The sequence below is a fragment of the Grammomys surdaster genome, unplaced genomic scaffold (assembly GCF_004785775.1).
Source record: "Grammomys surdaster isolate TR1022 unplaced genomic scaffold, NIH_TR_1.0 264, whole genome shotgun sequence".
NCBI lineage: Eukaryota > Metazoa > Chordata > Mammalia > Rodentia > Muridae > Grammomys > Grammomys surdaster.
The window spans coordinates 2010932-2021335 of NW_021604705.1; the positions used below are offsets into that span (position 1 = coordinate 2010932).

General features: G+C 40.6%; 1 protein-coding gene across 9 annotated transcripts in view; it reads right to left on the reverse strand.

Annotated features, from left to right (window-relative positions):
- Positions 1–10404, reverse strand: part of Adam22 (ADAM metallopeptidase domain 22) — a 237439-nt gene that overhangs the window by 101454 nt on the left and 125581 nt on the right. The window lies entirely within an intron of this gene.

Genomic DNA, 10404 nt, shown 5'->3' on the forward strand with positions numbered 1-10404 from the left:
GAAAGGAAGACAGCGGTCCTTTCTAGCAGCCAAGCACAGGTTCGCTTGCAGCATCTCCCTTCCTTCCTGACCCTGAGTCCTAAAACATTCAAATCCCTCCTCCCCTCCCTGAATGACTGTGGAGTCGCCCGGACAGAGTCAGGCACCAAGTGTTGTCTTACTAAGGAAAGGAAGAACTCCTCAGTGTCAATGGAGAAAGGCAAGTAGGCATTTAAGGTTGTGCTGGATTTTAAAAGATGCTGAGCATGAAACAAAGGTGCTTTTTATTCACAAACTGCCCCAGAGGCATGAGTTGATCATTCTTCTTACTGACGCTATTTTTCTTTAAAATGAAGGAAGGAGGTGAATCAGCATATCTCCTGGTTTCCTGATTTACAAGCTATCTTGAAACTTAAAGATTACCAACATTTTTACTCCCTTTAAATACCAGGCCAACACTTAAAGAACCGATATCTTGTAGACTGCACTTATCACAAAGGAATAAAATTTCAAACCAACAAATATATGATTAGAACACTTAAAATGCTAAATATAAAAATTTGAAACAATTGAAAGTTACTTCTAAAGATGTAAATAATTTATGAGTCAAGTTAAGAATCTAAGTAATCTAAGATATGTAGCCAATGTCCCAGGATGCTGCTGGAATGTGAGGCGAATACTGTAGCTGGGATCACTGGAGCACACTTGTTATATCTGCACTCAGGGATTACGAAGAGAGGCTCTCTTAAACTCAGAAGTTTAAGACTAGACTGTCTCAAGAACAAAAAACAAAAAAAAAAAAGAGAGAGAGAGATAGAAAAAAAAAAGAGAGACTTCCAGTCTGGTCCGGTCTGGGCCCGAGCATAGAGCAGGTCACAGGCGGCAGCTCCGCACCCAACCCTAGAAAACCGAGAGAAAGAGGGACTCCCAGGAGCTTTAACTCAGGCAGCATCCCAGGTAAAAATGAATCACCCCTGATGTCTGCTGTTAGAAGTTCTAATCCAGATGCTGGTCTCTGAACTTATACTACTCAGACCTTTGAAGGGCCACTGACAAGAACATCAAACAGCTAGAGATTGACATCACTAATCTGAAGAAATCCCTCGTTTCACTGTCTGAAGAGACCTCCTAAAATCACAAAGATCCTTACTGGACTTGATTTACTCTATTACAATAGAAAAGGCTGTGTACAGCTCTTGACTGTGTACAGCCCTTAAAGAAGAAGGGTGCCTTTACATAGACAAGACAAGGAGGGTTAAAGAGAGCATGAAATACGTCAGTGAAGGCCCTAAGAAAAATGAGAGAGAAAGAGACAGATGAATGCTGGTACAAGAATTGGTTTTCAGCCCCTCCAAGGTTGTCAACCCTATTTCCATCTTGGGACCATTATTTGGGTTCTTTTTGCTTTTTTTCTGCTGGTCCCTGGCCCTCAAATAGACGGACTAACTCTGTGATACAACAGATAAATAATTTGGTAGCAAAACCTACTCAGATATATTATCATAAGTTAGCTATGGAAGACCACGAGACTCAAGATGAGGTTGTTACTTTATACAGGGTGTTTCCAAAACCCATCTCCACCCAACCTAAAAGGAGGGACTTCTGCCCCTAGACCAAGCAGAGAGGGGCCACCCAGAACCCCCTCTGACAGGCGACCTGAATTCTTGCTTAGGCTGCGAGGCTAAGCACTGCAAGGGAATATAAACAAAAGATAAAAATATCTATCTGGGTTCCCTGAGGGACAAGCCTGACTGCATAGGGGTTGATGTCAAAAGTATCCCCTCTCCAGGTAAAAGACATCGGGACGGGTATGGCCCTCATGCCTCACTGGACAACGACAGGGGGACTGGAGCCATTACAAGGTCCCCTTCAAATACTGGAGGTCAGGCCTCTATCCCTGCCTTCGAAAGTTTAGAATTGCCACAGCCCTTCTATACTTAGAGAAGGGAGGAGATGTCAGGGGCAGCCCTGCTTACACACTGAAGGCCTAAAATCAGCCATAGGCCTAAAATCAGCAATAGGCCTGTCATACATGTATACTAACACCAAGTCTTGGGTCTCAGTGGAAAAACATTGAAACAGATGGCTATAAGCTAATGTAAACAGGCAGCTTTTGTGGAAATCCACAAGCCTGAGTAGTCACAGACCTTGTAAATAGGTAGCCTTGGCAGACAATACCAACTTAGATAAGGATAAGCGAGTCATAGGCAGAGTCATAGTGACTTGTCCCCTGAACCTTCACCCAGCCGATACCCGGTTCTGAAGATATCTGTATTCCCCCTGAACACCCACACTCCAGTGTCATTCCCTTCCCCACATCCTGCCTTTCTGTGTTTATAACCGCTGTGTGAATGAATTACGATTTGAGAAAAAATAAATTATAAAAAAAATTAACATTAGAAATAAATTTTAGACGTCAGTCCTCAAAAAAAAAAAAAGAGTACATTTTACATAGTTGGATGCTGGAGGTTTACAGAAAAATAGAAAGAACAAAAGAAAACTGATATTTAGTAGGTCAAATATTAAACTCATTGAGCAACACAAAGAATAATAGGGAAGTTCTTTTGCTGTTTTTCTTGTTTTGTTTTTATGAGACAAAGTCTCACTAAGTAGCCCAGGCTAGCATGGGACTTGCTATATACACTAGACAGGCCACAAATTTGTAGTAACCTTCCTACCTCTGCCTTTTGACTGCTGGAGTTACAGGTACACATCATTGAGTCTGTTGTGGAAAATATTTAAGTAAAAGGAAATCACAAAAATAAAAGGAGAAATTATTCAAAAGTAAACAATAGTAAAGAAAATAGTTGTTTTTAAAATATACTAAACTAATATGACTCACTCAACAAAAGAATAAAGAATAAATATAGCGAGACAAAACTGGAAGAGTAGAAACAGGGATGCAGGAAAAGTAGATGTCAGGATGCACAGGTAGATATGGTGAAGATACAAGGGAATGGAGCTCAAATGGAAAGCACATGTTACATGCACAAAGTGCTGGTTTCCATCCCACTCCCCTTCCCATACACACCACCACATACACCACAGACCATACATATTTCACATATACACATATACGTCACATGCATGCACCATACCACTCATGTGTCACACATATATGCATTCACACAACACATATACTACACACTATGCATAACACACACACACACAGATTGGAAACAAATGCAGTAAAACACTAATATGTTAAATCTTACATAGGTTTCTTTTTTTTAAAATATCTGACATAATTTTGATATGTGTGAAATATCTTAAAATTACAGAAATTTTATCATGAACCAGTTCAATTGGCTCTAATTTGTACGTTGGAATTTAAAACCGACTAAAACGTGTCTCTACAATTTGAGTATGAGCCAGCCTTGGGAAAGAAGGTAAACTTCCAGGGGTGAGCATATGGCTCACTAACTGATCCTGTTCACACTCATCAAACATCCTTCTAGCAGGAAAAATAATACATTCACCAGATCTCTCAAAAATGGACTTTTTGCATCCGCACTGTTGGGAGGTCAGGAGACACTAGCACACTTACAGTATGTGGGCAATTCAGTCCTTCTGTATCATTCCACGAGCATGAACTAGCATGTGTTCTAAGCATGCACGTTAAGCGAAATGTTGCATACACAATCGGCAAAGCCAAGGGAAGGGCCGTGGCTGACCTGTTGGCTGTGCCATGAGCAGATTTGGAAACTGGCAGTTAGAGTGGTCGAAAGCCACCACCAGTGTGCCCAGACACCCTCTACACGCTGCCACTCGGCCTTGGTCCTGAGCCCACACTGGCATTTACAGCACCCTTTCCGCAGCCAAAGCTTTGTTCGCCCCTTTGCTTCCCCTTTGTTAGCAGAAAAGAAGAATGAAGCACACAAGCATCAATAAATTGTCTGAGGCCTCAGATACTAACTGGTTCAATCAGAAGCTACGGTTCATCTACCTAGCTCTAACAGTATTCATAGTGCCTGAGTGTTTCTGCTTCCAAACTACAGATCTGCCCTGAGGTCTCATCTGCTAACATTACTGCGGACATCTGTAAATTTTTACTTAGTGAGAAAGATAGCATGTCTTCAAAAGTAGACCTTTTCCAAAATGTTTCTAATGATGTGGAATACCTTGGGATCATCAATCCAACAGTCAGCATTCCAGAGACAGATGCAGACACATTTTCTGAGATAAAGAGGGCTAGGAGAAGAATAAGAGACGTGTGGACCCACATGCATCCCTCCTCCTCCTGGTCCTCCTGATCCTCCCAGTCATCCTGATCCTCCCAATCCTCCTAGTCCTCCTGGTCTGCCTGTTCCTTCTGGTCCTCCCAGTCACCCTGCTCCACTCTCCCTGTCTACCCTTCTACTTTCTTTCTGTTCACAGGTTACCATGTTCTGCATCAAAGTCTCAAGGCCCTCAGAATATGCTAAGTGTACTGCCAGGGAATGTTCTGATGCCATCTCGCCTGCCAAATATTTGTTATTCAAACTTTGAGCGCAGTATCATTTCACGAAGAATGTCTCTGAGCTGATGGTAGCTCAATGGTAGAGGATTTGCCTACCGTGCCCAGGAAAGGCCCCACATTCAGTTTCAGCACTGAAGAATTAATGTATCTTCTCTGACCCAGCAGTCTGACCAGATGAAGCCTACCACAGAGTACACTCACAGCAACGTGCAGTCGTTTTAAAAACACTTACTAATTACATAATTTACAGGAAATGGGGGGTGGGAGTAAATAAGTTAAAAGATATCTTTAGCTCCTTAAAGATGAGCTTCATGAAGGCAAGAACTGAATTATGTACTGCATCCTGTATGGATGGCCAGTGCTCTCTTCACATTAACTGAAGGAATAAGAATTGCATAGAATATGAGAACCTGAGGTGTTCTCCCCTTTGCCATAAATCTCTAGTGTTAATGTCTTAGCCTCTGAAGCGCCATGTCTGAGTTTGTAAGAGTTTCAAGTCTACATTTAAGCCATTTCTCACACTGATGCAACACACACACACACACACACACACACACACACACACACACACACACATCAGTTGGATCCTTCATAAATTATTATCCAAAATCTCTATAAGTATTCAAACTTTTCAATACCTAGGGTACTGAGTCTCTGGTTTTTACTATATCTTTTTATTTTATTTTATATTATATTAATACTCACTGGAAAGCAAGAATTTAATAATGAACAAGAACATAACTGTATTTTAGAATGACATCAAGAGAAATATGTGTGTGTGTGTGTTTCAAGCTAGCTAAAGTAACTTCTTGTTTGATTGTAATTACTCTATCAAAAGTACACTCTGACACAAAAAGAAACTACCAAGAGTAGACTGGAAGACATTTCACAATGAAAAGGTTGGTTTCAGAATTAAAAATAGAAAAACTCCTTCTGCTATATTAGATCTATATACAAAACACAATTAGTTGGTGCTACTTTAATATAATATATATATATATATATATACACACATATATACATATATATGTGTGTGTGTATGCTGAAAATGTATTTTAAGTCTATAGATAAGATTTTGAATATTAACAAATGAAATAATTCTTTGGATATTTAATTGGGCAAAGAGAAGCTTTAAAATAAGAAAGAAAATCAGAGGGACTTTCTACTAAAGAGCTTGCAAGCAAAGCTTGGGAAGGGAACTCATGCTGACAGCAGCTGCCACTTCATTTTCTGTACGCCCGCCACAAGGACACCTGACCTGCATCAACTGGTAATGGGCCAATACAATTTCTTTAAGGTACAGAGTTACAATGACTCGTAATCTTTATAACTCCATTAAGGAGCTGATGCATTATATATGATGACGGGCCTACAGCTACCTTGCTTCAGTCCAAAGGAAAAGGAAATTTACTTAATCCCCAGAGAATTCTTTTTTTCCTATAACTCAAGGAGAATCAAATCGTGAAACCGGAGACCTTCCTGAACCACACTGATTACAGTACGGTAGAGGAGCATATGTTTGCATAAGCCTGCCAGAGAGGAAGTGTACACCCCATCAAGCCCACAGAGGAGATGTGAAACACACAGATGCTTGGTAGTAGACAAAAAGTACAGTTAGCTCGCTGACCTGAATAGCTAATGCATGTGTGAGGGAGGACCAAACATTTTCTCCATCCGTTTATTAGATTTGTGCAGCTCCCTTGTGTGTTGGAAAGAAGGGAGGTGGTGGGGGAGGAGGGTGGACATTTTAAAGCACTTTGGCAAGGATGTAATCAAATCTCTTCAAGTCTCTGGCAAGATGATGATATGTTTCAGCTTCATTACTCTTGCTCATAAAATTTCACATGTTCTCCAGATGCAGATAAATGTATATGTAGGCATAAGAGGGGTTTGAGGATGGAGCATGTGTGTGCCATGTGCAAGGCAGCATCATTTCAGACATAACGGCGTGGAAGCCACTATGCCTCCCTGTAACGAACAATGCACAATTTAACTTCTATAGAGAACAAAGCAGGACTAAAAATAGCTGCAGGAACAAATGGTGGAGAATATAGGGCATCCTTTGCAGGCACTTGGTCTTCTTTGGAAGAATGGAAATTTTTCTTTAGAGAATAATTGAGACTCATCTGAGCCAATTATATCTCCACATTACAACTTACTAAATACAACTGTCAAAGGAGATGTTACTGAAGTACTGGAGTCAAAAAAAAATTACATTTTAATTCCTTCACTATTATTATTGTTTCCAGAGAGCCTTGGACTTTGGTGGATAAAAGCACAAATCCTAGACTCCTTGACTCCAAATTCTTAAGCCAGTATGTTCAACTCTGTGTTCAGTTTCTTCACATGCAAACTAAGGATAACAAAGAAAAGACTGCTTAATGCATGTGTGAAACCTGCCCATTAGTGTCCAGTATGTAGCACATACTCGCAATACTCCAACTACAGTGAGTTCTTTCATTATTCCTCAGCCCAGTGACTAGTATTAGTGTCAGGTCATCACGTGTTTTAGAAGGTCAATATTAAGACAATAGGAACTCTGTAGTAGTGACATCAGCATTATAGTAAGTATTAATTTGTAAAATACATAATTTGGGGAGTGTAAAACACGAAAATAGTCTTTCTCCTCCTGGCAAGGACTCTCTATGTAGCCCTCAATGACCTGGAACCCACTTATGTAGACCAGGCTGGCCCAAACTCAGAGAGCCTCCTGCCCTTGCTGGGATTAAAGGGGTATGCCACCATAGCTGCCCTACCCATCATACAGTACCATTGAGAACAACTTTTTCACTTACTGGAGAAAATATGCTAACAGTAGCCTCTCTGAGGGAGCACAGTGGGTTTGTATTAGGCAGGAAAAGCCATTAAGTCTCCTAAGCAACTAGCAATAAATAACTAGAATCATACTTTCCCCTAAAACAAGACATAGCTTGAAGTCTGAGTTAGTAGAAAACCAATTAAAGTTCACACTTCCTACAGGACACCACTATATAGTAAATTATGAGCCAAAAAAAAAATCAATGCCCCAAGATTCTAACTCACTGATCACCAAAACTGTTTAGTCCAGCTATACTTTTATTGAAGATCTTAAAATAACTTTGGAAAATAACATGGTTCTTGTACTAGTAGGAGAAAAAACTGAGTTTTCCTTTGGACTTGATTCAGTCTTTCAAACAGCAGTGTTTTAAAAATGAGTATCAGTGCAAGCCCACTGAAGACACTGGAACTGAACCCTCCACCACCAACCATGAAGGTCAACTCAACTATTTATTAAATGGTCATAGATTAAACCTACTTTATATTGGTCATTGGAAAAGTCTAGATCTCATTCTTATCGAATCATTCTGTCTTGTACACACGTGCACACACACACACACACACACACACACACACACGGAATGCTAGATATACTGATGCATGGCTTCAACCCTAGCACTGGGAAGATGAAGGTAACCAGAGCAGACATTTAAGACTAGCCTCAGGTACATACTGAGTTCAAGGCCAGCCAGGATCATATGAACCTCAGTTTTAAAAATTAAAAATAAATAAATAAATAAATAAATAAATAAATAATCTTTTTTTCCTACAAGTCAAGTGCAGTAGCTCATGCTTGTAATCCTATCACTTGGGAAGCAGTGGCAGTGGACTCCTAAGAGGTTGAGACCCACTTGGGCCACATCATGAGGTCCAGGTTACTCTGAGCTACATACTGGGGCTTTGTCTTGATAAAGGGAACAGGGGTAGGAGAGTAAGGGAGACAGGGAGTTGGGGAAGGATAACTAATAACAAAGATTTTTAAAGCCAGATGGAAACTTACTATCTCCTAAGCGCCTTGAATATATATGCATTCATACAAATGATTTTAATTAAACTCATCCCACACAGGAGCTAATGCACCACCCAGAAACTAAGGATCACCAAACAAAAAGCCCAGGGTCAGGGGTGGGCTATCTCTCCTTAAGCTGTTGGCCAGAGCTATTCCACACACTGCCAAAACAATACAGGCCATTGCTTCCGTCTCTGGTTTCCCATCAGAACTTGATGGGAAGACCCTACTGCTGAAGTCAGCACATGCTTTGGTCATAGTACACAGAGAAATAAAGTCGGTACTGACTAGAAGTTTTTTCCCTGATGGCTAGATTTCATAAAACCAAAATGTGCTACTGATGAGCCAAAAAAGTCTTCAGTGGCCTAACCCAGCTGTGAACCCCATGAACTACAATAATGACTTTTATCTATAGCAATACGCTTATGCGTACATTAGGAGTGTAGATGTTTAGGGTTAACCAGCCATGTTCTGCTTGACTTAAGGCCCATTCCTTAAGAAGAAATGCATATGTGGTATTGTACCACTTGTCAAGAATTCATAGTAGAGGAGTGCACAGATGCTCACTTTGCTAAATAGACATAATAGTCAACTGCCGTCTAAATCTGTAGCTCTATGCCCACAGACCCATGGGGTGCTTAATCCGTATCAAGAAACTTTCTTTCTGCAGTTTATTTTGGTTAACCAATAAACTGATAACTGATCAAAATGCAGAGACTATGTGTCAGTGGAGTGCTCAGCTACATATAGGTCATCAATATCATGTTCCACGCCCACTGGAAGCTCCAGGCTCATTGAAGAAGAGGGCACAGAGAGATTATAAGGGCCAGAGGAAGACTAGAATGAAAGTGTCTTCTGGATGGCAGGATCGCTTAACTCATGTACTCACCCCAGCTGTGGTTGCCTGCATGAGAAGAGACAACCAATATTCTAGCACAGAAGAAGGAGGGTTTCAGGAGCCCTCACCCCTAACTAAGGAGCCATTAATAGCCGATGGCTTCTGGAGGGAGAATTTGTTTTCTTTAAGGATATGGCCCCTGGTAGGGTGAGGATGCTCTGTTGAATGGCTTCTCACACACTGAGTATATGAGCAACAGAAATTTAGCATGGTGCATTAGAATGGGGGGCATAAAGTTGGGTGTGGATAAGGAGGTTGAAGGCAGATCTAGGAGGAGCAAGCAGAGGGTGAATGCAACACTGTATGAAAATACAATGTATGACATACATTGTACGAAATCCTCAAAGAACTAACAAAAGTATTGTAACAATTAAAATTGATGTTAGTAGTCAAGGAATATGAATAAAATATAATAGGATTAGCCAGGTTGGGGCAGGGTGGGGCATGCCTAAAATCCCAGCATTAGGAGGCAGAGGCAGGAGGAAAGAGGATTAAAGACCAGCTTGGCCACAAAGTAAGACCCAGGCTTAAAAAAACAGAATAATGGCATCATGACACCTTTAATTCTAGTACTAAGGAGGCAGAAGCTGGTAGATCTCTAGGAGTTTGAGGACAGTCTTATCAATATAGTGAGTTGCAGGCTGAGTCTCAAAAGAAGTAAAAACAAAAAAATACTAAAATAAAAGCAATAGAATTTAAAGTTAGTCTGCTTACGTCTGATAATTAAATGTTCACCTATGACAATGAGGTATAAGCTCACATACATTTAAATCATTCTAATTTTATTAATTGGCTCACTGTAATTAAGTCATAGCTAAACTGTTTTAAAGAACAGACTTGAGAAGAATGCTTTCTAAGCAACCGTCTTCTAAAATTGTATATATTTGTTTTACCTTAGTTTTGATTAATGTAAATAAAACATATTGTGGTGGTTTAAATGAGAACGGCCCCCGTAAGCTCATATGTTTGAATGCTTGTTCTGGAATTACTTGAAGGAATTGCTGTCAGGAAAGATTAGGAGGTGTGGCCTTGTAGGAGGAGGTGTGTCACTAGGAGGCGAGCTTTAAGGTTTAAAAGCCCATGTCACTCCAGGTTAGCACCACGTTCCCTCATCCGCACTTCCTGCTTGTGGATCAGACATGAGCTCTCACTACTGCCCCAGTGTCATGCCTGCCTGCTTGCTGCCATGCCTCGCACAATAATGGTCATACACTCACCCTCTGAAACTGTAAGCAACAATAA